The 6,792-nt window shown below is 53.7% G+C and overlaps 1 long non-coding RNA gene across 1 annotated transcript; it reads right to left on the bottom strand.

The window, feature by feature from the left end:
* Positions 1-4,608: 4,608 nt before the first annotated feature.
* On the bottom strand, positions 4,609-5,929 carry LOC117799740. The gene is made up of 3 exons (XR_004622998.1): positions 5,819-5,929; positions 5,192-5,257; positions 4,609-4,920 (listed from the first exon to the last, which is right to left on the bottom strand). It is a non-coding gene; the product is annotated as an uncharacterized LOC117799740 (long non-coding RNA).
* Positions 5,930-6,792: the final 863 nt, after the last annotated feature.

Raw genomic sequence — 6,792 nt, 5'->3', positions numbered from 1 at the left:
AGTATTTCTAACTGAAAGAGCATTTGATAAGATGTTGCCGGTAAGACAGCATGTGCTGCAACCTTCTGAGGAAGCTTTCTCTTTCTTTTAAACTTCAGTCTCTCCCCTAACAGATCTTTCCCCATCTGTGTTTCAGGAAGTTCTCCAACCTCTTCTGCCTTCGGAGACCTTCTATGATCTGCTCTTCCCCCCAGCCACTGCCCATCACAGCCTCACCTTGTCCACACTTGCTGTGCCCGTTTTCCCCTCTGCCTATCTTTCCTCACCCCGTTCCAGGTGGAGCCAGACGACATGACCGGATAATTTCTTGAGTACAAAGAAATGGATTATGGGTGATTCTGAAGCATCGAGCCTGGGGGCTGGGCACAGAGAGTGAGTCCATAGGAGAGTCTGAAGTAGATGGGAGAGAAGGAGAAAAAGAGAAGTGAAGCTTTATCCACGGTGATCACTCTGGCAAAGACGCTATGGAGCCCAGACCGGGAGGCCGAGGTCAGGTTGGAGATAAGTACTTGGCAGTTGGTGCCCGGGATTTATGGTTGAACTGAGAGGTTAGAACTCTATAGACAACACTGAGTGAGTGAGCATGCTGCGAACTTCTGGGAAGCTCTGGGGGGGGCTACATTCAGGTCCAGCAAGGAGCAGAGAAACAGGAAGACAAGAGCAGCCTTCCCACAAGGAAGGAGAGAATGTCATGGCAACAAGGATGTCAATAGTATCTTATGCTGCAGAGCCGTGGAAGAGAATGGAAAAGACATACTGGGAGGGGAGATGAGAGGCCATTAATAAACTCACACAATAGTTTCATTGGAACCACAGGGGCAGAAGCCAGACCATAGCATACGATGAAAGATAGAGAACATGCATGTTAAAATCAAGAACTTATAAAAAATGCTCTTTTAAGAAACATAAAAATACAATTGCGAGGGAGAACACATTGATATGTGAGTGGTGGCTGACAGTAATGATTTCCCTGCCTAAAAAGAGATTCTATTGGGAACAACTGCGTGCAGGGGCAAGTAGGGAGGCCACATGGCAGGGTGGTGGAGGGATGAGACAGCAGACAGACGTGGGCAGGCTGGAATCTCTAGGCATTCTTGGAAGGAAGGGGTTCCTGCAAACACATGTGCAGTGTGCCAGTAACGTCAAGTGGGTGCTATTTGGGGGTTTCGGAATCACTTAACGTGAACTGAATTTGTAATTGATCCTATATAAAGCACAATAAGCATAATCCCAACAAGGGGCGCCTGGGTGGCGCAGTCGTTAAGCGTCTGCCTTCGGCTCAGGGCGTGATCCCAGCTTTCTGGGATCGAGCCCCACGTCTGGCTCCTCTGCTAGGAGCCTGCTTCTTCCTCTCTCACTCCCCCTGCTTGTGTTTCCTCTCTCACTGGCTGTCTCTGTCAAATAAATAAATAAAATCTTAAAAAAAAAAAAAAAAAAGAATCCCAACAACACAGGGGAAGGGATAGTGAGCGTTGGATGGCTGCCTTCCACCGGGACAGTTTGGTGTCTTTGGATCACCCCTTTCTACCCCTGAAGTGTTCTTGCTTTCCAGTGTCTTTTCCTTCTGGAATCACAAGACACATTCCTTAAAGGCTCCAAGCAGTTTCTTAGTAGCTTCCTTTTATGGCAGTAGGATTTCTAGGCTAAGGGTATGCATGCAGCCTTTTTAAGTGACCTTTAGAAAACGCCCAGCATTTTCTTTGAGGCAATGGTTCTGCAAATTTAGAAATGGATTTCTTTTGCCTCATGCTGACCGAGAGTGGTCAGCCTGGGCTTCAGCCTCCTATGTTGAAAATTGGTTCACTGGTGTCATTAAGATGACTCCTATTGTCCAAAGTATCTGTGCAGGAGCTAAGATCTTTGAGAAGTGCATCAGTGGCGCTGGTGGCAAGTTAGGGTTAGAACGCTGTGACACGTCCCAGGGCTGGAAGGATACTGAGGAACTAAGGGTTGTGCACCGAAATAAAAATGACCTAATGCAATAAATTCCAGAGTGCTTTCCTTGGTCACGGAGACACTGTGTGACCTGAATCCTGCGTGACATGAGTCAGATACTCCAAGTAGTTGGGGTCAGGTGATAAACTGAATAATAACATTGAAGAGCAAGAGTTAATTAACTTATTAAACACCGAGACACTCACTTCCTTATAAGGAAATTCGGTGTGCTAACGTATCCCATATGAGCAGGAGAAGCCGACACCTCCTAGCTTCGACTAGAGGACAAGAGCTCTCCCTGTTTCTCTTGAATCACTCTGCACCAGGTGGTGGTATGGCTACTCCCACATGAAAGCTTGGGGGTTCATGACTGATAGGTCTGAGAATCATAGACAAGACTCGCTTCCTACAGCTTATCTTTCCAAGATTTTCCTGCTTGGAGTGCACACCGTCTGAGAGTGAGGATGGAGAGGATTAGGTGGCCACTGAGTTCTCAACAATGTGTTCACCAGGACTAGGGACTAGCTCTGTCCCTGCACTACTGTTTCCAGGGGATGGGAAATATCACCAACAGAATAGAGGCTTCTAAGCGCATCCAGGAGGAACCCATGGCTCTGAATTTAGTCCTGTCACCCAGCATCTCTGTGAAGGTTATGGGAGTCAAGGAATAATGTGGAAATAATCTGCACCCCAATACTTACACTAACGCACTCCAGGTTCCACAAGGGCTGTGTTTGTGAAGAGGGAATAGGAGAGATCGTATTTCTCGCATCGTCCACGGCTTTGGTGGGGAGGAATTCACTCATTAACCAAGACCGAGACCAAAGTGAGCTCAGGCACGTGACGGACACAGGTGGGAGAGACAAGTAGGACCAGCACTCGTGGTCCCGCTGAGGAGGCAGGTGTCTCAGCAGGGGAGGCCAGTCAGTCAGCGTGACAGGTACAGGCAGGACAGATGTGCGGGAGCGGGGGAGCGGGACAAAGAGGAGAAGCATTTCTATACGATTGGACCCAAACGGCAGTACATAGTTTTGCTTTCATTTTTTTCCCACTTTGTTTTCTCAGGGTACAATTGAACATTTGGGAAACTTCGAGCATGTACCCAGAATACTTCTTTTCATCCCTGGTCCAAATGACCCCCCTCTGTGCCCTTTGTGACCCGCGTCTTCTCACAAACTGGCAGCAGTCTAGAGAAAGTAGTTTCCTGAGGTAAGCAGCGCACGGAGGAGGAGGAGAGTGGTAGAGTCAAATTTAGAAAACCGTAGCCATTTCCAGGGACTAGAGAGACAGAACCCCTTGAGAGGCTTCCATTAATCTGTGAGCAGGGAGGCAGGATGAAGCTCTACACAGACCAGAATAACTAGGGTTGTGAGGTCGCAGAGAAACGAGGGGGGAACAAGAGCCCCCATTTCACATGGAGGTTCCGGCCGGGACTGGCCTCCAGCACTGCCGACCCCGGAGCCCCAGGGCTGGCAGCCCCACCTGTCTGTCCCCACCCCTGGCGAGGAGCACCTGCTCTGTGTGGAGATGACACAGGCTGCCCTCCCAACCCCCCCATCGGTGTAAAGCCTGCTCGGTCATGCGGAACGCTGACGTTGCCTCAAGCTTTGCTGGCATCTTCCCGAACAGCACACCTGGGCCGTGTCTTGACCGTTGGTTTGTTCCTATGGAAGAAGCACCTTCCCCATCATTCGCTTTCTCTCTCAACATCCTCGAGAGCATGTTCAGCCACCTCACACGTGAGAACGGGGATTGCAAGGGGCGACGATGTGCCACAGTCACAGCGGACAAGTGGCAGACCGGGACTTTACCTGCCTGGTGGGTAGTTTGCGGGTGGAATGAAACGTGGAGGGAGGGCAGTTATGTATGAGTCCCAAGCAAATAAAAGGTACCATTGCTCAGGCGGAAGTCAGAATCAAGTTTCCGTCCTGCAACGTCCAGGCTCTTTGCAGCACACACACCTCGGCGGGTGTTCTTTATAACGAACCGGCTGTGCGTTCGGAGCGTGCGTATGTCGGTGACGCGGGCGGAAGGCACAGGCCGAGTCAGCTCAGAGGCACGCGGGACGCCGCCGCAGCTCGATCCGAGCTTTGCACGCACACGGCTGCCCCCCCTCCCCTGGCCGTCAGCCTCCACCTTAGCCCCAGACGTGGTGGGGGAGGGGCAAGGTGAAGCAGGGCGCCCCCGGGGTTTTAGGAATCAGTGACCCTCGAGGACGCGGCCCTGGGCCTCCCCGAGAAGAGTGGGTCCTGCCAGGCACATCGCAGAGGAGGCTGTACGGAGCCGAGACGCTGGACGTCGCCGGCCGGCCGTGTCCACGGGGCCCCGGCAGCCTCTGCTGCTCGGATAGAAAGTTATTCAGAGCGGCCTCCACCCTGACTCAGACGCTCTCGAGCATTGGCAGCTAGCTGAGAACACGCGTCTTTCTGTGCTTCTCTCCGCTCTGCCATCCCACGAGGGGGTCGACATCGCGCAGCACCGTTGCCTGGCGCCCTCGCCGCTCGGAGCCGTGCGGAGCAGCCCGCGCTCGGGCACCGAACGGACGTGCAGAGCTGAGCTCCACAGTTTCTAAGCAGCTTCTCGGCACCGCACACCTGCTGCCCTGGGCCAGCGGCAGGGAGCGCAGGAAACACCGACCCTGGGAACCAGAGTTCTGGGCTTCTGCTTGCGCAGCACCCCGCCACCCCCAAATGTCTCTGAGCCCGAGGCGGTCGTTGTTGTTCCCGCTCTGAGGAAGGACCCTCCGTACTCCCCGGGGTCCAGCTGCTCTTCCCTGTGCTTGTCCTCCTCGTTCCTCCTCCCGCCCTGGCGTGGAAGATCCCACACAGCTCGCAGCCCAGAACCGACATCCACGTACCCTGTTGTCCACAGACAGCTTCTCGGCTCTGCGCATCAGACGTGATTTCCCATCCGAAGCCAGGAGGAGGCGTGTGCGGGGAAGGAGGACGGTTTGCCAGAGTCTCGAGTCCAGGGGGGCTGCCTGCTCTAGGCGTCAGTCAGCGTGGAGAGGAGCCAGGCCAGTGAGAGAGCAGGACCAGGGTCATGTCACCCGCGGATGTCAGTGAGCGGAGGGTTTTCCCGACACCTTCTGACACCCGTGGGGAATTGCCCGCCCACCCCCAGTGACAGTCCTTTGAACACTTCCTTCTCATCTAACCTCCTGTACATTCTCTGGGCTCCGGGAAAAGTAAGAAAGGGAGGCACTGAGTGCGAGGTGCTCTGTGAAAGCAAACCACAGAAATGTCGCCAAACATACCCGTGAAAGCCTGTAGTTCAATGAGCTGACCCTCGATGACACGAGAGGACTCACACCGCAGAGACCCTGTAAACGTGAGAAAGGGTGGGAAGATCTCAGCCAGAGCCTTCACCTTGCACACAGCAAACCCTCCCTCTGGAGAGGAACCTTACAGGCATAATAAATGCGGGAGACACTTGAGCCCGAGCGCTTTTTGGCTCCTGACCCAGAAGTCCCCAAGACAGAAGCGCTCTGTCCAGAATCCCCGAGGACAAGCTCTCGGTGAACATCTCTCCCTTCAGCCACATGGGCGCAGTAACACAGGACAGAACCGATATGAATGTCACCTAGGTGGGGAAGTATTCGTTCAGAGCCATGACCTTAGTCGGCGTGTGAGTATCCCAACTGTGAGAGAGCGGTCAATGCTGGCAACATGGAAGAGCCTGCGGATTTAGTCGTCTTGTGTGCTCACAGGACAACTCACGCGGGGACACCTATGTCTGAAATGCACACGACACAGCCTCTAACCGGAGCTCTCACCTGTATGAACACCAGAGAATTTAGACAGGGTAGAAACCCTGTGTCTGTAATCAGTGAAATAGAGCCCTCAGCCATAAATTATCCCTTGTTATCCCCCAGGGAACCCACCTGGGGAAAACACCTAGCCCTACTGTAATCCTGGTGGCAGAACCTTCAGGTGGAGCCCCAGCCTTCGCCTACACAGAACGCAAAGAGTGGGCATCATCCCTTGAGACAGAAAGGAAGGCAGGATGGGTTTGACTAGGAGTAGGGCCGTCTTGGGGTATACCAGATGGTCACGGCTCTAGAGGAAATGCAAGGATGAAACACGGTCATCCCATCGCCCATGGGCACACTTGCAGGACAGGAGAGGATTCACCCTAATAAAACGCTCCCAGTGAAATGAATGAAGGGAAGTCTTCAGCGATCCCTTGTTCCTTAGTGAACACGGAAGTCCTCATGCTGAGGAGACAGATGCCAGTTTTAAAGTCCAAGCGGAAAATCCTTCCCCAGCATTGTCATCAGAAAACTCATACTGGGAAAACCCTCCCCACAGATTTTTGTCATATGCGAATGAGTCAAGAATTCAGTCCTTTGTCCGGGGGCTGGAAGGGCCAAGGTTCCAAGAAGAAGGTGGGGGAGGAAGGGGCAGCCATCCCCTGGGGCTCCTGGGCCAAGCTGCTGGGATCCCGCTGGCAGGCTCCAGGCCCCCGCATGGCCACGAAGCACACCCTCTCCTTGCACTTGGCACTGCTGCCCCGGGGCTGTGGGGCGCATCCTTGGTCCCCGGGCCAACCCACTGAAGGGCATAATTTCGGGACCTCTGAACTCAGCTCCTGGGGTCTCCACAAAGTAGACCTGCGCAGGACTCCTCTGGCTCCCAAGCCCAGGTGCAAGATTCTTCTGGAGACAGACTCAAGGAGTCCGTGAAGGAGCTTGCCTTATGGGGTCTGGTTGGGCCTCCCTGTAGGCCAGAAGCTGGAAGGCCTAGAGCGCCTCCACGGCCCCATCTTTCCTTCCCCAAACACCTGGGCAGCTGGGCTCCAGTCCTTATGGAAACCAGAGGTCCGTGGACCTACTGGCTCTAGGTGCTTCCCCAAGCT

This window comes from Ailuropoda melanoleuca, unplaced genomic scaffold, assembly GCF_002007445.2.
Source record: "Ailuropoda melanoleuca isolate Jingjing unplaced genomic scaffold, ASM200744v2 unplaced-scaffold5633, whole genome shotgun sequence".
Classification (NCBI taxonomy): domain Eukaryota; kingdom Metazoa; phylum Chordata; class Mammalia; order Carnivora; family Ursidae; genus Ailuropoda; species Ailuropoda melanoleuca.
The sequence above is the reverse complement of the archived record's forward strand: the minus strand, read 5'-3'. Positions and strand labels throughout refer to the sequence as shown.